This window comes from Aethina tumida, chromosome 2, assembly GCF_024364675.1.
Source record: "Aethina tumida isolate Nest 87 chromosome 2, icAetTumi1.1, whole genome shotgun sequence".
NCBI lineage: Eukaryota > Metazoa > Arthropoda > Insecta > Coleoptera > Nitidulidae > Aethina > Aethina tumida.
In genome coordinates this window covers 480,186-504,208 of record NC_065436.1, presented here as the reverse complement: position 1 = coordinate 504,208, position 24,023 = coordinate 480,186, and the positions used below count along the sequence as shown (strand labels likewise).

The 24,023-nt window shown below is 34.1% G+C and overlaps 1 protein-coding gene across 4 annotated transcripts in view; it reads left to right on the top strand.

The window, feature by feature from the left end:
• LOC109599301 (irregular chiasm C-roughest protein-like) overlaps positions 1–24,023 on the top strand; it is an 84,421-nt gene that overhangs the window by 22,665 nt on the left and 37,733 nt on the right. For 2 of the 4 annotated variants that reach the window (XM_049963039.1, XM_049963041.1), the window contains exons 2-3: positions 15,270–15,291; positions 20,919–20,939. The gene's annotated coding sequence lies outside the window, so the exon portion shown is untranslated. Of the gene's footprint in view, positions 1–7,708; positions 8,121–15,269; positions 15,292–20,918; positions 20,940–24,023 lie in introns of those variants that run through there. The other 2 variants (XM_020015271.2, XM_049963040.1) reach the window with 2 other exon arrangements.

Below are 24,023 nucleotides of genomic sequence, written 5' to 3'. Positions count from 1 at the left end.
ACATTTTTCTCAAAGTCACAAGAAGTACCCAACATAACCTTTAAATTTAGCCACCCATAATAAAATTAAAAATAGGCTACTCCAGGATATTAATAAGTAATCAACCGTTTGACTGGCGACCTTTCTTTTAAAAATTAATCCGCCCACGATTTACGTACTCCCAACACCTCGACGCAGTTCCCAATCGGTCCCATCAATGGACTATTTATATAAATATCGTATCGGTAATGAACGCCTATATTTAAACCGTGTGCGGCACACGAACAATTAAACTCTTCAGGCATCGTTGCACTTTCACCGGATTAACAACACACCTACTGTTTCAGTGCAGTAAGCCTTGAATCACCTGGACTCTTTTACTCTTTGAGTGGGATGATGAGCGAATTCCGACGGGATGACCACATTTTTTTGTGGGTGGAATTATGAAACAACCATCCTATATGGCTTCAATTGCCATTTGGACGTTCTTTTGTTCTGGACTTATCTTTTTTACATTGACATTTGACGCACCTCTTTTGGTTGTTATAAATCATTTTGGCGAATCTTAAGACAAACAGCAATAAATTTAATATAAAACCCGTGCCATAATTTAAAAAAAATTATCAAAAATCGTCCGTCCTTGTGTGATATCGCTGCATCTAATGTAAATTCAGTAGATATGGAACAAGTTTTTAACTGTTTTAAGTGTTTCGGCTAATTGGCGAGTCAAGTTAATTGGACAAGTTTCTTGCGTTGTCGTTTTTCGCTTTCACATTGTACGTGACAAAAAATATAATTTTTATTTTTATGTGGTGGTGCCGGATCAAACCCACCATAAAAAAACATTTTAGATCTACAATCACACAGTTTTAAAAGTTAAATTTATTCGATGTTCAAAATTTTGCCTTTCATAATGGTAATTCAGAAAATTCTATAAAAATATTGGAAATTTGATTCACACTGATAATCTAAATTAATCAACAACAACTTTTTTCTTCTAAATTGGTCAAAAATATATTTAAAAAATAAAAATTAGACAGTATATAAATCTATCAATCAAGTATATCATCACTGACATAAAAATAAATCAATTATTGTACATAATAGATTTTATAAAAAGATTAGAAATTATATATCTTTCACCAATAATTGAATTTTCGACAGATTTTATGAAAAGCATTGAAGCGTTGGATATTAGGAAGAAATAACAGTGTATTGATGACCAATATGATTGTGATTTTTAGGTTACCATGTACAAACGTTGTTGCCCAATAAATTTCTAATATTAGAAAATGGCATCCGCATTAAAATGAACTGAAACGCTGAATGTGGGCGTTATGTATATTTTATCCGATTATACTTTGGAATAAATGTGTTTTCCATTAGAATTGATTAATTTTGATTGTTTTTACAACCGGAATAAAATATCGCCAAGTTTTATCATCCTGCCAGATAAAATAATTAATTAGATTCTTTAAGTTAAATGAACACAAAACATATGTGTATAAACATTTATAAATTCCAAAAGGAAATTTGAAGAGCACATTATTAGCAACGAAACTTGGAATATTGATCCAAGCATTACTGACCACCAGACCGACCGTGAAATTATACATAGAATTTAAATTATCGATTTTTAGCCCTGTATTAATTTACTCCCTCGCCAATTGTTGCATTAAGGACTGAAACCCATTCAACGTACAAAAGGTCCAAAACTAATAGTTATTATGTGCACACGAAATTCTTTCCCCTTGTCCTGATTACACCCACCATCAATATCATATAGCAGACCAAACCGAAATCGAAATTGCAAATTGAGTTCTGATCGTTTGATCGGCAATTAACGCATCCGACCGTATTAACATAGATTTTTGCATGTCAGAGACCAACTAACCCCGAATTAATTGCATCTTTGGCCCGTCCGGTGGACGTGCGTCGATGAAATAGTGCCGTTCTTCGGACCGACGCCGGAGGGGCCGCACAAACACGGCTCTCAATTAAATTTTTTTCACCCATTAGCGCTATCGTAAATAAAAAATTAATGAATTTATTCGCCTTGTTGCGTATTATGTTTCGGCACGCTTTTTTCAGGGTGGATATCTTTATGCAAATTCATAAACGCCTAATAAATGGGCCTTTGTTTATGTAATTACTTACTGTTCGTTTAATATTTGATTAGTGCCTGGAATTCATGAAATTGTCTTTTGGTTGTCAATACGAATTGCTGGGGCTTTAATGTAACCACCGTCGTTTGTTTAGGTAATTATAATTCGGGAGCCTTTTCCATTTGGCCTTTTGGACGATGAGATGAAATTACGTACTCCATTATGTATGCGCAGTATGACATTTAACTTCAACAAGTATCCAGCAGCTAAACGAAACATAATTAGCGCCAAGAAAGTTCAGCCAATTTATTTGTTAAGGTGATTTTCTTATACAAAAATTAATTTGTTAGAAACATGTTGAGACCATTTTATTTTTTGAATATTTCATATTCTACCAAAATTCAACCAAAATATGAGTTCCCGAACTTAAAGGAAAGTTGGACAATGTCAGAAATAAATAAATGTCACATGGATAAACATCTGGACTATATGGTGGGTGAAATACAACTTTCATTTAATATTTTAGTTTCCTCTCTATTCTATTATTGCCTTTATTGGCATATTTAAATAGTAGAGCTGGTTTATTTTATAAATAATTGTAATTCTAATTATCTTCTTAATATTGACATTTTATTTTTCATACCGGGCCTGAAATTAGTCGGCATCCATAATTTTAATCAAAATTGGCCCCTCCGTTCGAAATACGTGTGCCCCCGAATTCCTAAAATGCCCAAGTTGTGTAACATTGCAGTTACCTCATTTTATGATTCGAGCTATTTTGATTAATTCCGTAGCTCGCATAATATTCTTCCTCAGATAATTCCTCCATCCATTCCACCGTTTACTCGACGCCGCATCGAATGGATTAGAGGGTTATGGCCGAGTATATCGGAAGAATTCGGCTGATGAGATAATTAAGGATAAGGTACTAATTAAACTATCCATTTTTTGCCAGCCATCCAACTGATACACTTTAATGGAGTTTATAGACTGGAAATACTTAAAAATGTAGCAGAATCTAAAGAATGCCAATGAAATAAACATTGCAAAACGTGTACTGTTGTATGGCACGCATGAACAATTAAAAAACGATTCACGGAATAATGTACGCTGGTTAGTGGAGGAGTTAATGGAAGTCTTCAACCCCATCAAGGAATATCGTTAGGATCGTAATAAAATTCATGTAAAAATTCAAATTAGATCGGAGGAGGGAGGCAGCGTTTTCACGGTGTATTGACCCCCGACCATCTAATAAATACATAATAAACGCACGAGCCTCTTTTCACTGCTGGATGATGAATAATGACAGTTTGTATGCATTACAAAACAGCAAAAGTAGATTAGACGAGGAGGAAACCATTTAAAGTCGATTAAACCCTTTGGAAATTCAGTTAATGATACTCTTTGTGAAAAATACCATTGGTAATGATTAGAAAATGTTTTGTCCCTACTAACAAAATAATTCATGATACAAGATTTGAAAAAAATAATATTAATAATAGCTTTAAGTTCTCAATAATTGCAGGTGATGTGTGTCTGAAAGGGGGCAAAAAACTTCAAAAAGACCATAAGAAACAGCAATAATGGAGTGCAACTTGATCGAAGCACAGTGAAGTGGTCGCTTTGAAAATGTTCACGGTCGATATGTGACGGGTGCAAAAAAGGCGATTACACACATATAATTATAAATCTCACTCCCATCATTTATTCGAAAAACCGGTGGCAGTGTTGCCCCGCTCATAAATATCACATGTCCGTTGGTGTTATTACAGGAATAAAAACACACATGCGCGTTATTCCATTATTTAGCTGCCTTTCAGCGACCATTAAAATTTCCTGCTTCATTTGCTTCGATTCTGCACCGTCTTCCAGATGATACAACACTAATCGCATGCAGGTTTAAGTAACGAAACAATTCAGGTGTTCACTTTCGCTGAAAACTCTCAAGTGGTACCTTGGGCTGATTGAGGGTCATTATCAATCTCCCTCATCATCTTTTGCATGCAAGGATTATACTATAACGTGGATGACGAGCTCTTGTTTTGGCAACTAGCCCTCAATTACGACTTATTTTAACTCATCAAACCCCCCCCCTGGGAATAATGACTGCTTTTTCCATACCGCACGCTCCACTCACCCATCTCCATATCAGCCACATTGGATCGAGGCGACTAACGAAACGTTTCAGGCCCCGATGCACTTTCGCCGGCTAAAACTGATCGGGCACGTCGTGCACACGGTCCATTCAAGAAGTCGGCAGCTTAACACGGTTAGTGTGGTTGTAGGCAACCGGCTCCTCGCCCAATATGCGGCGCACCGACAAGAGGAACGACTCCTAATGTAATTATGTAAGTGCCCCGAGGCCCTTTCGTCCCGCTTATCTGCCCAGATATGACGGATATTTTCGGCCCGTTTGCGTATTAGTCGATCTCCCGGCTTTCACCCTTCGGGCCGTGCGAATTGTGGCTCCCGGGGTGCGTACCTGAGCCACATTCTTTATTTATCGCCGTATTTTTGTCTATTTTATTGGTTGCTGGAGTTACGGGGACGTGCATTTCATTTGGGGGTCCGTAACGTATTGATGTCCGAAGACGTTTCCTGTTTTGACTTTTTTATAATCAAGGCTCATCACATTTATTGGAACAATCCTTTTGGTTTGTTTGATTATTTTATTGGTGGAAGAAATGTAAAATATATAACAATATAAAATATTTAAAAAAATATATGAAATAAATAAACAAAATGTAAAATATATAAAATGGAATATGGAAAAATCTATTTCTTTTGTAGTTTTATCTATTTTCTTCTCCCAGTAAGTGTCCTATAAGTTTTAGAAGAAATCACAGTATCATCATCTTCATCCATTGATAAACTTTAAATAATCGTTAATCAAGTACCTTCTCAACTTGTACCACTAAGTATTTAATGGCTTTGACGCTTAAGAAAACTGATCAACTCCATCACCAACAAAAGCAGCAAATGTAAGTTCTCATTTGTCTTTATTTGGTATTCCCCCATCGACAACATTGTGCATTCATCTCGTTTTCGGGCCATAATCTATGTATATTAGAGAAAGTCATGACTTGTTATAAAAATATGTGTGTGTATATCTTTTTGGGTTGGCGCTCTTGATATGCAGGAGTCACGAATTTGGCGGAAATATGCCAATTTGAGCGGATGCAGGCAGCGATGCGAGCTCCTCGCATACATAAAACGAAACACGGAAAATGTTTCAAAATCTCCTTTCGAAAAAATATCGTTTCTGTTCCATTAGTTTATTGCATATTAAGCTCGCTGCAGGCCGGAAATAGTTCGTCCTCGTTTTTTCGCATTAGTTGCCGTTGCTCCGTTCGAACGCTCGACGATTAAAAATTATTTCGACTTTGTCTCTATCGACGACTCCTTAATTTACAGTCGGTATTAAGCTGTTTGTTCGTGTCGTTGTTCTGAATTTCCTGACGGGGATTCTAGCTGATGGTAATTGTTTTAATTACGATTGAATCGATAATGATCAATGTTTTTTCTTTGTCCCAAAGTTACTTTAAAGATTATCCTCATAATTGAATGACTGTCAATCAGAATTATATATTATATATAAAACTGGTTTAATTTTATGGCAATTCCATGTAAATTTTCGATCGCACTTGGAAACTTATCGTCCATAACACTATTAATCTTCTTAATTATATTATTAAAAACATCAATTCAGTCAGCGTTTGTCAGGTCTGTTATCTGCCTTCGGTTTAACACCACTATATCATCAAGACAAACTACTTATGACTCCCAATATAAATACGTCTGATGCCGTAGTGAAATTATTGTGTAGATCCTTTAAGGATAAGCAACACGTAAAACACCATGCAAAACTTTTTCCCTATTAAATAAATCCATAAGCGTCTCCTCCTCCGTTTTATTACATATAATTGCCCGACTGAAGTTTATTCGGGTTGATTAGATTTTATGTCCCTTCATAAAATCTTATAGTGACGGATCTACTTAGCGCCCTCGGAAGGATATCCTCCGAAATAGGGTGGTAATACGTTCGAGAAACAAGGGCTGGCTCATTCTTACGTGTTAAGACTATCGATTTATCGATTGCCTCTTGTATGGCCGTAACACACACACACACATCAAAATCCCGTTAATATTCACCAGATTCTTTCCATTAGACACTGCACAAATCTAATTAAAGTTCAGCACCCGATTCTAAATGTAAACCATGACGATCCAGTTTATCGAAACGGAACCGTATCACCGATTCTGGAAACGGGTCCTTAAGTACGTAAAACCGTCACATTTCGAACATATACACACTGGCAAGTATTCCTCTAATTGAAAGTTCCGATGTTATCGCAGTTGTAAAGTAAGCGTTAATGGGCTTTAATAATGTGTTTGACCGACTAAACAACTTAATAATCGTGGCAGTTCCGTAAACCGATTATTGCGGAATATTCGGTGAATCGGTCCGGTTTGTGATTGTCGATGAAAAGTCGCCGAAAACTTTTTGAGGGGAAAGCAATATAATGGGGGCACTTTATTATTTTGTGTCAAGGTTTATTATACTGCGGATCAGGGTGACGAAAATATACTGTTTCTTAAGTTGGTCTAACAGAACTTTTTGAAAACATTATGCTTTCTTTAAATTCCTCCATTTGAAGCTTTTATTAGTCTTCTCATGATTCAAAAATCATTAAGAACTTAGTGATACAAGTTGAGAAGACTAAGTAAGATGTTTTTTCAGTGGATGAAGATGATGAACAGCGGATTCTTCTGTAAGTTGTATTTATTTCCATTTCCCAATAGATATTCTTTTTAGAAGAATTATCTTCATCAATGTCAAAACATCAATTATCTTTCATCTTGTACCTCAATTGAGTATCTTCTCACCATATAACACAAAGTTTTAATGATTTTTAAAACAATAATTAAATTATAAAGAATTAAGTGTGTCCCTTCCAACTTTACCTCAATGATGAATAGAGTCATCATCCATCATTGAGGCTCTTCCTCCTTCCTTCCAAATTTCTTTTTAATTTATGTGATTTCTTAGAAGATTTGGATTGAAAAACATCACTTTAACCTTAAGCAATGTTTATTTAATTTAAAGTTGATCCACTTTACTCTCGAGTTAGATATAAAATACGTAAAAAAATCGTCTGTTCGTTTTGATTATGAAGAGATGGTTGTTAAGGCGTCAGCTTTTTTCAGCGGTGTAAGAAACAGTTTTGTATAAAAGTGTCAGCGTCGGAATTACGTTTCGTGAAAGGCTTGTCCTTAAACGTTGCAAATTGTCGTAGTGTCGTTTTATTAGTGCTCAGACAGAAATCGGCTGGGAGCCCTTGCGAAAAGTAAAAACTGCCATAGAATACGGTCAGACTAATTATACTAATTAATCCAAGTTTTGCCCTTTGTCAAGTTTCAAGAATCTCGCTAACAGTGGTACGGCCGCTACTTGATCCAGCTACAGAAGGTTGTTTCTGATTCCCGTATAATTACGAGCAGCATGTCAGCTTTTCTCTTTCTATTGTAATTGATTGTCGTTGTTGTCGTCTCTGTCTCAGCACGTTCTGGTAGGGAACCAGTCCTCAGTGTGTTGCTGACTGTCGCGTAGTTCGGAACGCCGCCGTTTCAGTATCCACTGAACAGCGGTACGGGTCACGTCAGGCGCGCTCCCGACCCTTGCGACTCTGCCGAGCTTTTTTCAGCCGACTGAAACGACCGCAGGAATATTCGAATCGACTACACCACGTACACGGGATTGGGGAACTTTTCCTGAAAATTCAGCTGAAAACTGGTGCAGTTGCTGTCGCTGCTTGGACAGTGCTTTCTCGACTTTTATTTTGGATGTTCGGTGTTGATTATTAAGTGTTTGTGTGATGGTTTCTTAAGGAATTTAACGTTCTGTGCGATGTGGAATTAAGCATTTTTACTGTGATATTTTTTTGGTGAATTGTCCTTCGGTGCCTGCTGGATTTATTTACTTAACTGTGCTTTTGTATGTGTGCCAGTTTATTATTGGAATTTGACAATAAAACAGTGAGTAGCACTTTTTATTTAGACGTTCGCATCAATAGTTTCGGTGAATTACCGGTTTATGAGTGCCAAAAAATAAAAATAGTTCAATGAGCAAAATATAAAACTTTCTTAGTATTGTTACCACTAAAAATAAATGAAGAACAACTACAAATTTTGCCTGAAAATAATTTAAAATAATTATATCTTGGAATCCTGAAAAAAAAATCCAAATTTTAGAAAACTGAAATTAAATTTTTCAGTGTTTCAGTGTTTTTTTTTATTTTTTCAGTACTAATTTTGAAAAATTAAAGTTAATTTTCTATACAAACAAAATTATAGTGATTTTCATTAAAATATTTTTTTTATTTTATTGTTAAACTATTAAAAAAACAAAAATTTTAAGTCCAATTAATTTCATAAAATTATTTTTTTTAACTTTTCAGTGTCAATTTTGAAAAATTAAAGTTAATTGAATATACAAACAAGATTCTAGTCGTAGTTTTTGATTCTTTAATATATTTTATATTTCAACTATTAAAAAAATAAAAAAACAAAAATTTTAAACCCAAAAAATTTTATAAAACTATTTTTTTTAATTTTTCAGTATTAATTTTGAAAAATTAAAATTAATTTAATATACAAACAAGATTCTAGTCGTAGTTTTTGATTAAAATAATTCTCTTTAATATATCTTATTTTTAAATTATTAAAAAATCAGAAAAACAAAAATTTCAGTTCAAAAAATTTCATAAAACTAATTTTTTTTAGAATTTTTCAGTGTTAATTTTAAGTTGATTTAATATACAAACAAGATTCTAGACGTAGTTTTTTATTAAAATAATCTTCTTTAATATATCTTATTGTTAAATTATTAAAAAAACAGAAAACAAAAATTTTATAAAACTATTTTTTTTTTAATTTTAGTTTAATTTCACAAAATTATTTCTTTTTAATTTTTCATAATTTTAGAAAACCTTCAACTCTGACATAAAATAATAATTATAATAATTATTTTTTAAAAAATATAAAAATTATTTATTTTAATGGAATTAATAAAATTTTGTCAAAGAAATTAAATATTAAACAAAAAAATAATATTATGAAATATTTTCTGTGGTGTAATACAATAAAATTCACATAATAAATAATAATTATAATAAAATATTGTGTAAATTATTATTAAAAACTTTTAAAATAAATGTGGGCAAATGATAATAAATAAATGTTTATAAAATCCGGAACGAAATCCCCAAAATAAAAACATAAATAATGAACGGTGACATAAATCCATCCTTTTAAATTTCCTAGCTCAAATCTATGAAAGTTTATATCAATTTTTCGCAGTACGAACAGCGAGTGAACCGAATGATTGATTTACAATTGAAATAGCAAATCTCCTGAATGGAATATTTAAATTTATTTCAGCGAAATCTGCATTAGTTGATACAGTACGAATATCGGATGAAACTGGATCAGGTTACTCGAAGATGAATTCCGATTGAAGCTGTGAAAGCGCCAAATTTACACGTTTTTATCGGTTCCCTTTTCAATGGGTCCACAAGTGTTGCTACAAAAACCCGTTTTACAATTTATTAATTTTATTTCTGCGTTGGCGAAACATTGTCGAACACAAAATGAAGCCCGGAACAAAAAACGGGGCTAGAAACAACGAACGCGTTCAGATTAAAAATAATATTTACGATTTTTCCGGGCGTTAAAACAACGCGAACACGAATCTGAATAAAATAACACATAATCGCATGTGATCCGAAAGATACAATGGAATTTCAGACGGACCGTCATGTATCGATGCCGCAATTATCAACATTATCTATGTGTTCCATCTGCCGTGAAAAACCGGTGAAAATGAAAAAAAAAACATTTCATGCTTTTCATCGGGAACGAGGCGCAGGGAAAAAAATAACTGGCCCGACAATAATTTGATATGTATTTTCATTGGGTACGTGCGTGTAAAGTGGGCCCCGTTATCAAGATTGTGTAACTAAAATAAGTATATAAAGCGACAATGAATGTCGGGGGTGAATTTCCAGGCTCGCCAATAACAGAACAAACCAATTTCCAGACAAAAGGCGCAATCACAATAGAGGGAAAAAACAACAAATTATCAACGCACGAAAGTGCAACAATAAAAAAAGTTTTGTAATACAAGTAATTTCCTTAAGAGGTCGTAAAAATAGTGGGAAAGGAAAAGTTCACGAATCCGCATTAATTTTCCCTAAGAAGTAATTTCGAGGAGGCGACGTGAATGCAAATGTAAAATTTTAATCGTTCTTAATGAAAATCTAGTTGATCACTCCATAAAATGAACGTCACTAATGAAACTTGTGTGAAGTTATAAATTACTCGAGCCATGTTGTTAGGAATCAAGATAAAGTTAACTTTGGCCGTTTCTAATTGATTTTATCGCCGCTTGTTCGAGACGTATGATTTTTTTCGACCATTAATGAATGGAAACGAGTAATTTGTCGAATCGCATACTTCAATAAATTAGCAATAATGGATTTTGTCATGCCACACTTCTTACCCGCAGATCCGTGTTAATTATTTGCTGATATCGACTAATTTGCGGTGCCGAACATGCCATTTTTGAATTTGTCACTAAGTTTGCACGTTCGTGTCTCCGAAAAGCTGCAAAGACCAGTCCTGCTGGCAGGACCCGGGGCGCCATCTATCCACGATCTTTGTTATACCTAATTGAACTCCGTCTTACAAAGACGTTGCTGAAGGCAAGTTTACATCTAATGTATAATTTAATACTGAACTTCAGTGCCCGGAAAACACCGGAATGAAGGAAAATTGTTTTACATATTAAAGAACGGGGAAAAAAATGTACGAAATGCGAACGTGTTTGTGTTGTGAATTATTCAAATCCTTAAATAATTTAGGCAATCATTCGATGTTGTTGTTGTGTGCCTAATTAAATTTTACATGGCACGATTCAGGTGCACAATTATGTTTTACGTCTTTTTTCACATTTTATAATGATGAACCGCAGCTTTTTCATAGAATACGTGCAAATTGGAGACAGAATTTTTATGGGTCTTTGTGATCGTGACCACCCAATGAAAGGAAGTTGTAAAATGTGAAATATAATTGCGGAATGATTTTCTAAATCTACGTTAACAGGTAGTTAAAGGCAACTCTAAAATTTCTAATTAGCAGATGAAGTATTTATTATTTACTGGGATAGAAAATTCTTCTTTTATGTCTTTTTATATAGTCCGGCTTTACTTACTAATTAACGAGTTACTCGACTAAAAATAACACAACAGATTATTATTATTACTTAACTTTATGTAGACTTCAACTTCTTTACCTTAATAACAATAATAATATAATTTATAATAGTAATCACAATAATGCACTTTTATGTTTTTGTTTTCCATTTTAACGATTGACTGTTTTCAGAGTGAAAACACAAATAAATTAGTAAGAAGCAATCGATTCCATAACACCTTAATAATCTAATGCAGTAATTAATTAGAATTCCGTTCGTTTCCACGATGCTGCACCGCCGACTCCGATAATTTAATCAGTACGAAAAAGACCGAGATTAAAATGGCACAAAATCCTAATTAACGATCGCAGCCATGGCAAAAGACAATAATGAGAAACGGATCCGTTCGAAGTAATTGTTAACAATAAATTCGCCGGTTGTTCTTTCGGTGGCCCGGTCAAATTATAGTGTTCCAGTTTCGCCTGGATGCGACCTAGTCAATGAACCCCGGCTAATTACAAAGCAGTGGACATTTTTCTACTTGTCTTCAACGAGTATTTTTAACAGCCACCTAAATAATTACGGAGAACTGGTTCCACGACTTGAGGCGTTTTCGGGGAATTTCGGACACTGACAAACATTAATTAGTATTTCAACTCTTCCTCTTTTTCTAGTCTTTGATCTATTGTTACCAAAAAACTGAACTGCTTAATTGAAATAAGTTCCCAGATCAAATCTGACCAACTAATTACGTTATAAACAATATTTTCGCCACCGCTTTTTGCCTCACGTACAGTGGAACTGGTTGTTGCAGTTTTTTCCATCGCATTCTCGGTTGGGATGTGAACAAGTGTATTAATAATTGTAATTAACGTCCGAGTTGTTCAGAGAAAAACTCAAGCCAGTTTTCGAACGGGCAAAAAGTTGGTACCGATGGAATTTCATTCAATTTTTCCTAGTACAGGTCAACAACATTGTCTCCGTACCTATTTTTCTCGACCAGTACCTGAGATGCGGGTACCATTAGATTTTATTGTTGGTTGGCGAGGTCGTATCGTAAAATGGTCAATTTATGGTGAATCATGGTTAAACACCTCTAAGAACGTGAGAAATGCAATTTATGCTAATTAACATGTTTAAAATTTTATCACTACAGCAGTTCAATACGATTAAAAGTCGCAGGGGTTGAAATTTGTCTGAAACTAATCCGACGAATTGCCAACCCCACTTTAATTTTTATGACAACCCCATTAAACTACCCACACACGGGGAGGCGAAACTAATTCTAGGTCCGATATAAAATTTAGATTTTCCCCGGGTTATCGGGCACCGATTTTGATTAGGGCCGAATGGGGTTGGTTCACGGCACACTTTTAACGTATTTTGTGCTTTTGAACTGAATATTGAAAGCTGATGTCAAGCACTGAGCTTTTGCGCTCAAACCATTTGCATCAAAACTGGCGGCCCCATTAAGGCCCACCTGCGCCACTCTCCTAAATACGCACATCTCCCGTGTGGAGTGCATCTCGCAACGTAATCCCCGTAATTAAGGGCGAACAAGAAAGTCCTCGTGCAACCGAAAGACGTTCGCCTTCAGTCACGCAAACCGGGCGCCGTTCCGGCCGTTTTACTGGTTGCATACACATGTGTTGCATTCATTATCCGGGGAAGCTTTCGGGAGTGCGGCGCTGACAAACGGGATCCTGTTGCTACAGACCTCTAATGCTGTGTAATCTGACGGCGTGTTCTACGTAGCGGTTCAAGTCTGGAAGTGCGGATTTGTTTTGTTTTAGCGGGGATAATGAGAGGGAAAAGATGGGAATGTGAGACGAGGTCTTGAGCAGGTGATGAAGCGTTTGCAACCGGCGCATTCACCATTATTTAACTCTATAATTATTTGCCTTTTTGCTAATTATTTCGGTTACTGTCAGTTTTATCAAAATTTACATTTGTCTACGTGAGGACTTAATTTTAAAGGTTGTTTGTTGGAGAGTTTTTGTGTTACACTTTTAAAAAAAGGTTTCTTGTCATACACAGTTTCTGACATTCACAGAAATTAAACGTTTTTTTACCGTCCTTTCATCAATTGTCAATGTTTGACGTACTGTAGAAATGTAGATGATGTAGATATCTTAAAATTTTTGTCATGAATTAATTGCATGACCATCAGCAAAATCTTCAGATTTATTATAGATGAAACACTGGATATCACCTCCAGAAGTAATGAACCTTCATCCCTCAATGAGAGTTTAAGTGATCAATTGCCCAATTAAACAGAATAATAAAATTAATATTTTATCTGACTGTCTGAAGCATCTTATACTAAAAACAACCTAATAAACTCCATGAAATTTGACTACTGGACCTATTGTCTATGTCACTGTTCATTATTCAAGGAATTGAATTACATTAAATATCCTGTAGGCAATTTGAAGTTGTTATAACCGGCGCATCCACCACAATTACAAGCACAATATTGATACCTACAATACATAATTTATGATATAATGCAAGGTGAATCTAATACGAGGATCGAAGTAACTTAATCCATACTTGCAGATCATTATTATGCTCTAGTGATCCTAGTCTAGTACAATCCATTGTTACAGAATTCCTTCAAGAGTCTTTAAACACGTAGACATGAATTTCAGTTGAAAATAACAAGTAAAAACACGTCATGGAGTTTGTACTACTTTACGGAAATCTGGTTCTAATGTTCGGGCCTATTTAATTATAATTTAGCTAATGATCATGGGGCACGTTATACTAATTATTAGGGGAGAAGAGCGGGATCATTAGAACATCCCTTTCGGTAATTATTAGAACTTTCTGCAATGGGAATACAAATCTGCTTTTTCCTTTTGGCGACACGCCACAGTTTTAACCTTGTTTGTGCAGCTAAACGTCATGAGTCATTAGAATGAAGCTAAAAGGGTAATAAAAGTGAATCAACCAAAAATTCGTTCGTTCGGTGAAGATTGAATTTCGTAGAGCACATTGTCTTGTTAAAAGTAAATAAACGTCTGGCGTTCAAACTAAGCAATTTGTTACAGTTGAATGTTAATTTTCAAAGGGCTTAACAGTTGGAGCGCTTTGTTCGGGCGAATTTGCGAAACTACAGTCCGAAATTGAATTTGTTTAGAGTCGACGTTAATTGTTTTGACCGGTCTAGGATTTTTTCCGGTTGTAATTTGTTGCGGGGGCAAAGTTGAGGGGGCGTCATATCCACAAAGGCGGCCCTTGCGGATGGTATCGGTGTTGTCAGTGCCGGCGCACCGACGGCCAGAAAGGATCGGGGCCCCGGAGGCCGGTTTGAAAGTTAATTGTTACGCTTTTACAATTGATACAAAGTTTGTTTGTCCCGGGGAGCTCGCGCAAATACCCCAAGACCTCGCTCCAAATTTCTGAGCCGCCAGTATCTTTGGAAACTTTCACGGACCACCACCACCTGTTTAATATACCCAACTTAAATTATTAATAAGCCCTATTGCCCCTCAATTAAGCACCAACGCACACAGAACAAGTTTCCCCGGGATAATTTCCCATCATGTGGAAAATATTTGAGTTGCGGACTCCAACAAAGAAGCCTCCACGTTTAAGCTGATTACGCAACATTTCCAAGAACTATTCAAATCCTCTTTTAGTCTTCATTTCAATACTTCTCCGGAGAATTCGTTCCACGGTGTTTGCCGGATTAACTTCTTACCCAACTCTATAGTTTCCATAAATACCTGACGTTCATCAATTACACCAATTTTTAATTTTTCATAATTGAATCGAGCACGATTCGTCCGTTTTGTAACCGTCAATAGCGTGTTCCATTTAAAATGGGTGAATAACAAAACCAATTGGATTTATGTCTGCAAGTGTATCCGTAGTTTTACTATGCTTCCTTTGTGGTTTTAATTAAGCCTTTTGTTTTCGTTTTGCAGGTCTTGAATTCGAACATAAATGGTAAGTTGTAAACTTACAATGGAATTGATTGATATTGATTTACAACATTCGAAACATTCAACTAACTGCACGCTTTTATTTATTCATCTTTTTGTACTTTATTTAATTTCATTAAAGTAGCATTAATTCTGAATTAATGCTTATTAAATTAATTATTTTATGTCTGTTAAATACAAGTTGTTTCCTTGTTCCTCCCCAAACTTACCCTCTTTTTCTCGCCCTATTTTAAACACTACTGAATATTTATTTAAAATTATTAACTTTTTATATTATTTATAACTTAGAAGAAAAAAGGTTCTTGAATAATGTTAATTAACACAGCCACTTTTGGAGATATTTCAGTTTTTATGTTTATATTAATTTTTTCAAATATAAAAACTGAGATATCTCATAAAAGGCTGTGTTAATTAAAATTAATCAAGAGCCCTTTTCTCTTCTAAATTATGCAAAGAATAAAAATAGTTTTAAAAAATAGTTAGTGGAGTTGAAAATAGGAAAAGAAAAAGAGGAGAACCCTCCAGAATCTACACCACTAAAATATTATGGAAAAAGGGCTGTGTTTCCTTAAGGAAAAACTTTGGAAAAAAGTTTAATTTAGACTTTTTTCATTATTAGACGTGTTCTAACTGTCATATCAGAAACATTTTGTATAATTTGACTAGAGAAGCTTAAAAAATGGAGAACAGTATTGGTGGTTTTCATTATGAACAGGAACGAATTCAAAGGCAAATCAATGAAACAATTTTTCGTCCAATGAATCACCGCGTGTTACAAATTTGGAAGCGAATTTCAATGGTCCGTTTTTCGGGTGTGAGAGCGGGGAAAGTCGGGCGCGAAATAAATTCAATCTCTAATTCGCAAAGTGGAAAACGCAGTGAGCCGCCGACCGTTTATAATTTAATCAAGGAGTCCGTGTTTTTCGGTAATAAAAAATATTTATTGGAATAATAAAAAACGACGGGGGAAAATTGCCGTTGAATCGACTCTAATTCATATAAATTAGGTTACGTCCACAATGCGAAATAAGTGGTTGTAATTTCTGCGGAGCTTAAAATAACAATAATTCAATGGGCGCTTGTTAAGGACCCTTTTATGTGAACTTATTGTTGTACATGCAACAATCGAGATCTAACAAAGGAGTAGAGATATGACAATGTATATAATATGTAGGTGCATGCTAACTACGACTTAATGCAAGCCAACGGTTTATTTGCACATCGTTAATCTGGTCTCAACTTAACACAATATTCATCCGTTTTTACTGGGGCAACTCGTCGTTGCATCCGCGATACCTTTCCACGTTCCACTAAATGACCCACATTAATTAAATCGTCACCACATTATTCTAATTAATAAAAATGCTTCACACAATTAAAGGAGAGTCCATAAAACTCGTAACAATAACAATAAGGAAGACATTACCTCCCGAACAAACCTGCGAACAAATTTACACGCATAAATTAAATTTAATATTCACGCACAATTCTTATTAAAAGTTATCTCGAACGTAACTGTACAAGCTAAGATCGGGTACAGTTAGAGTCGAATTCCTAACTTTTCCCACTGTAATATGCATATTTATCGATAAAATATGTAATAGGAACAGATCTGCAATTAGGTTTTTAATCATCGATCAACAACCGTTATTATTCCAGGCCCAATCGGGCAATTTGGATCAGAACAAGAAAATTAATGAGTGCAATTTGTCATTGCCTTTATACGCAACCTTGTACAAACTACTTTCCAATAGGAATATAAAAATCGAACCGCTTTAATTATTAATCACGATAAACTAAGTACATGTGCGCTTTTGAACTATTTACAAGGCATTAAACTACGCCCAGTAATTTAACTTAATTAACAAACAAGAAAAATGCTAAAGGTGACAAAATGACTAAAGATTTTTGAGGAGAAAAAGTAAAAATAACTTCGATTAGCAGCTAATAATATATACAAGGTGTTTCTCCAATAAATGGCCAAAATTTTGGGGCCGTTAAACATCTAACTGAGAAAGTTTCTAATATTTTTCCCATATTTCCGTAACCTTTGGTTCAATACTGTTTAATTTTGGTACGTATTGTCCTAAAATACTTGTCTATAATTTAATAGCATAAACTTTTTCCAAATTGTTACAGTGGCGTAGATTTAGGGATTTTCCTCTACTTTTCCTGCCCTATATTCTACGCCACTGAATATTTTTCCAAACTATTAAGTTTTTCGGATTCTCTGCACAATTTGGAAGAAAAAAGTATTCTTGATTAATTTTGATTAACACAGTCGTTTTTGATATATTTCAGTTTTACTATTTAAGAAAAGAAATAAAAAAAACATTGAAATTAAAATATTTCAAAAACGACTGTGTTAATCAAAATTAATCAAGAACATCTTTTTTTCTAAATTGTGCAAAGAATATAAAAAACTCAATAGTTTCAAAAAATATTCAATGGCGTAGACAATAAGGCGAGTAAAGGGGGGAAATCCTCAGAGACTACGCCACTGAAATAATATGAAAAAAGTTCATTATATTAAACTGAAGGTATATATTTGAGGATAATACGTACCAAATTTGAACACGATGGGACGAAAGGTTACAGAGATATGAGAAAGAAACCATTTTTGAAATTTAATTTTGAGGGACTATAATTGCTTCATTTGTTCTAAGTGCCCCCAAAATATCCATTTATTTTAGAAACACTTAGCATATCAATTAACAATTAATTAAGAAGAAGTGAGACAAAATTTTAGTATTTAATTATCTGGTGGGGAAGAAGGAGAGTGAATTATTGAGGAAGAAAAGTGAAAATAAATGTTGGATTAGCACCCACGTCAACGTTAGTGGGTGTCCCGAATCGAAGTTTTCGGAAACGACAACAAAACTGTAATTGCATAATCATGAGACAATTAAGGCTTAGACAAAGAGACGAAATCCCATCGGATTATGATTAGTTAACAACCTGCAACGTCGTTCATCTTCCCATAGTCACGGATGCTCACAAAAGATTAGGAGATTTGTGTGCATACATAAAACATGAAGCCAGTTCACACCAGGACCCGGGCGCCACTAACTTACAACGCGTAACTTTTATTAAATAAAGTCCCCGGACTGGTGTATAAAAGTGGCATTGTCACAAAGCAAAATTGTGCCGCTTAAAATTATTTATTCCCTTTGACGGTCTTTGTCGTCGCATGTCTTCGAATGTAGCCGGGGCACACATTTTAAACCCTTTGTACGCCCCAACGTGCCCGGCCAACTTTACTTTAAATTAAGACATCTCATTTTTGCCATTCTTTTTCTTACACTTTTTGTTTGCGTTTGAAATAATGAAGGCGATGTTCCTGTTTGAAATTTTAATATATACGTGCAAGGCGGGCCACACTAACGAATAACAAAAAATCTATGCGGATTTTATTTAATTAAACTTCTTCTCTCGTGAAAGATATAAACAAAGGGAACTTTGTTAATGTTCAAACGTTTAATTAAAAGGTTAAAAACGTTGCCAAAGAAATAGACGGATAGAACAAGATAAATTCATAAAGAATTGGAACAAAAAATAATTATTTATAAAGAAAGAAAATAATACAAGGGTATTATACAATTTTTTACTCCGCTTCTTTCAGTCGGTGAGTGAATATTTGATAACTTGAAATAAAAGAGTCGTACACCATATTTATGGCGGGAGTTTGTCCATAATTTAGAAAATTTCGAAATATTTATGGGCTCCGTGTCTTAAGAGGCCATTAATTTTGTCACATAGGTGGTTTTCAAGTCTCAGGAACTATTAAATAGGATGTGACGTGCAGAGGTCAGAGTGTAATATTGTAGACCGTCCGTATAGGAAATTATAGTCGTAAATATTATATCTCACTGTAACAGTATTGACTTTATATATCTGTTATATGGGTTAATAGCCGATCGTCTTTTGCCAATACACTTTATCTACTTGATTTACTCCCCCATTCCGGAACATTACTGCTGAATAAATAAATAAACAATAGGGAAAGGGGGGAATTAAAATGCCATCTGGAACAATGCGACCCAAAAACCATTTCTTTGGGCTGTTAAAAAATAATTTCATGCAAAACTAGAAGAGTTTTTCACTCAGTAACTGAAATGTGTGGTGTATTTGTGCGTAAACACAATTAATATTAATTAAATTAATATTGCCAGGCGATTTAATACGGTCTGTTTGTTTAATAATATTTAAATGTTATAATAATATTTGGAAATCCGTAAAATATAGTTCGATTTTGGGTGAAAATATGCGACTGATTCGTGTTCCGGATTAACTACAATAACTTCGGTCTCGGACGATAAAAGAGTGGACATAATATGGATACAAATTTAGCCATAGCCAAACACACACGAAAAAAACTGAGCGAAATGTTTAATTAAATAGATGACGCAATATAGCTGCGAACACACTAAAATTCGTACGTGCATAATTTAAACATGTTGAAATTGCCATAACTAAATACGTTTCCCCTCCTGCATATTTTAAAATGAATAATATGACCGCACAAGCGGTAAAATGTGTTCGGTGCCGTACATGAGAATATTCGTACACATGTGAGTCGTAAATTTGCGCTCGCACTGACTGATAACGATCATGCGAGGCAAAAATTAAGTAATTGCGTTTATTAACAAGGAAAATCAAACACTTATATGTAATAAAGTATTGACCATTCCGGCCGGAATGACCGTAATTCTATTTGCTCCCATAATGGCCGTCCTCCAATTTCTGGAACGAAGTAAAGTATACGTGGATATCGATAATTCAGCCATCCGTGTGTCGTGACGTGCGGGAATGAAATATGCGGAGGGAATATCCGGTCGACGATGAGAAATTAGGCAAGTTGCGGCTTGAGTTATGACTGCGAGGTGTTGCAGCTTATTAACTGCGCTTCCTACAAACGGGGATCCTCCATAACTAAGGCGCAAACTTACTGGAGGTCTTCTTTTTGCCATTACGAACAGTTGTCGTAATTGTTCACTAATATTTTGGTCTTTAATCTTCCAGACGTTTCTAAGGATTTAATTGATTTATTGTGCTCAATGTGTTTCTGTTTCTTGAGTTTTAGGTTTTCTCTTCAATTTAGCTTTTACACAATTCTTCTGAACTAAGCTATTCAATTTTGATAGAGATTATCATTCTTATAAACAGTTGACATAATTATTTACAAATATTTGATCCGAGATCTTCTATGTTCATCTTCAATTTGTTATTTCTAGTTGATTTTTAGCCTATGTATAATTCTTCTTAACTAATAGTTGACAGTGATTTTTACCCCTACAAACAGATAGCATAAATTATATATTTACCACGCTGTAGTTTCAACAAAAACTAAACCCACAAAAAACACAGGAACGAGTTAAATATTCATTTTAATGAATCCCTCCAGTTAATCGATTTACAACGATCAGATTTGCTGTTTTTGTTTGGTGTTTCCAGTGTAAAAACAATAGTAATTACAGAAAGTTTTACAAGTTTCCGATCTTTGGATAAACCGACCGAATCGGTTTGTCTGTTTATGGTTTTGCGATGACTCGGTTACTCTTTTATTTGTCGAACAACTTTGTGTAATTCGATTTTGAAACTTGTGTTATTAATTGTGCTTTTCTGTTTCAGGTCACAATATTCTACAAGTTGGTAAGTGTGATTTATTATTATGGAAGTATCTGGAATATTTTATCGTGAATTAAGGTGGATCGATAGGTAATTAAGATTTTTATGTAAATTTGATGTTTTTATATACAGAAGTGGTCGTTTATCACTACTTTTAATTATAAATATATGCAATAGGTAATATCTTTTTATTGTTATTATTATGGGTTTTTTCCTGGCTTTAATAAAGAGTGTGCTCCATACAATATAGTGTTGGTGTTTATGGTTACCATGAAATTTGTAATATTAAAACAAATTAATATTTAAAATAATGTCAAAGCCATATTCTTCATACTTTTTAATATGAAAATTCCAAGCTGAGGACGTTACTAAAGTTAGTAATACAACTACTCTATTTTTACTCTATAGGAATTGTAAATTAACTGTGAAGAAATGGGTGATTCAAATATTTATTTATAGATTTGACAAAAATATTATTTGACTTGTTCCCGTCCTAGAAATAATCATTAGTATCTTTATATAAAACCTAAACATTAATTAATTGGAGTTTGAAGACATTTTAGGTATAATTAATTCCCATGTTTTGGTAACATTTTGGATGTAAGCGTTGGCATAATCAAATTAATTTGTTTTAGTGACAAAAGCAAGCGAAATTGTCCGGTGTTGTCCCACAGGAATATATTAATAGCCAACACATGCACCCACTTTTTTCCACGTAGATTAAAAATAGTCCTGAATAATTCCACCGCACATTAATACAATTCCACGATATTTCTAGGTCAACCTAATGTAATATCCGCATAATTTATCACAAAAACTCATCCGTGAAACAGTTTTCATTTAAAACCCTCACTTTGAGCCGAAGAATTGAAGAAATCACCGGGTAAAAAAAGACGCACTTGTTGTACGTCGCCAATATTTCATTTTTATTTATTTCACGACCGGTCCCAACTAAGCTCCATTCTCCTTCATCAAATTATTGATTCGCTCCTCGAAATAAATCAAATTGACCTGCAGCTCGTTTCGTCGCATCTGATTTTTGTACGGGCACAATCATCGTTAACCGGGAGTTTTATTTTTGTGTTTTTCCTAAAGGAGTGCCGACTAAGTTTGCAACTCGATAACTTATTTTGTTAAAAACTGTAGATATAATAGAATTGTTAATAGATTTTTTCACCTGTGCCGTCGGTAATTCAATAACAATTACTGAAACGACGTTTCAGTCGGCCAAAGAATTTTAATCGCTTTAGTGTGCAGCTCTAAACTATCAGTTTATAGAAAAACTCAATAGAATTCAACGATAATGGGGCTGTTATCCATTCTAACCAGATAAAAAATATTGATACCTTTTTTTTTGGTTGGTGTAATTGACAAATAACAATAATTAACTAAATCTAATAACAATTTTAGAGCAATGCTGCTGCGGAAAAGTATTTTAATCGGCTCATTGAGCAAAAAAGTGGAGCAATCGAAACGATAATTGCAGTCTCGTTTATTGATTCCACAAAATATGTATACTGTCCCCTTTAACGATGAATCGTTAGCAATTTAAATTAATGACTGCGCGAAAAAAAGTAAAATTTTATCACTATGGACGATCGAGGGGAGACAACTATTAAAATATACTTAATGTCAGTTAAATACGTATCTTTGTTTGATAGTAAAAACATATTAATGGCGTATTTTCAGCCATTGAATCAAGGGCCTTTTTATTAATTTTAATCGAAAAATATGTTTTTAATGGAGTTGGAAGTGCAGTCAGTTTTCATCATATTCATAAATCCACTAATTTTTCAATGAATTTATGAAATGTTTTAAATGAATAACTGTTTCAGTAAGCAGGAACTGTATTTTAAATTTAATTACTCTGATTTTTTTATCATTTCTGAGGTAAAATATGCTTTTAATAGAATTGAATTTTTAATGTAAATATTAGTTTTCATATTTCAGTTATGTCTTCAGTTGAAGTTAGATTAGGAATGAATTTTTCAGGATATTTTACAAATCTACTAATTTGTCAATGAATTTATAAAATATTTTAAGTAGAATAACCATTTCTGTAAACAGAAAACGTATTTTAAATATAATTACTCTGATTTTTTATCATTTCTGAGGTAAAATATGTTTTTAATAGAATTGAATCTTCAATGTAAATGTTAGTAATCATATTTCAGTTATGTCCTCAGTTAAAGTTAGATTAGGAATGAATTTTTCAGGATATTTTGCAATTCTACTAATTTGTCAATGAATTTATGAAATATTTTAAGTAGAATAACCATTTCTGTAAACAGAAAACGTATTTTAAATATAATTACTCTGATTTTTTATGATATCTGAGATAAAATATGTTTTTAATAGAATTAAATCTCCAATGTAAATGTCAGTAAATATTTTCAGTTATGTCGTCAGTTAAAGTTAGGTTTGGTATAAATTTTTCAGGATATTTTATAAATCCACTAATTTTTCAATGAATTTATGAAATATTTTAAGAAGAATGACTATTCTGTAAACAAAAAATATCAGAGTAATTAATGAGATTTTTTATGCTTTCTGATATACAATACGTTTCTAATAGAATTAGAAATGTTTGAACGACTTGAATCGTCAATTTAGTAATCAGTTTTCAGATTTCACTAATATTAGATAGGTTTGGAATGCATTTTTCAGTTTCAATGATAAATCCGCCAATTTTCCAACATTGTAAGTGATTTTTTTATGATTCCTGTGATGGAATTGCTCCGGCCCGGAGTAACGAAAATTAAATTTCATTTTTATTAAACAAATGCCCCATTTTTTTCAATATCAGATAAAAGCATTGTGCGTGGGACAGTTTGAGCCGTCCGTCCTCCGCGGTCAATGAAAAATGATCCCGTGCGATTTGCTGGAACAGTGTCCGGGATTTCCGGGGGCTTTTGTGCCCCGCACGGGGAGAACGTTATTAATAAAGCATTTATTTTTGTTCCGTCCGACGACGGAAAAGGCCAAGTGACATATTGTGCGGCGGCCCGTTTTGACTCCATAAATCGACCGGTGACATTTTCGGGGGGAGGGGCACCTCCTCAAACGATCCGGGGCCGCATCCCGCGAAATTGCTAAATCAATCCTCGA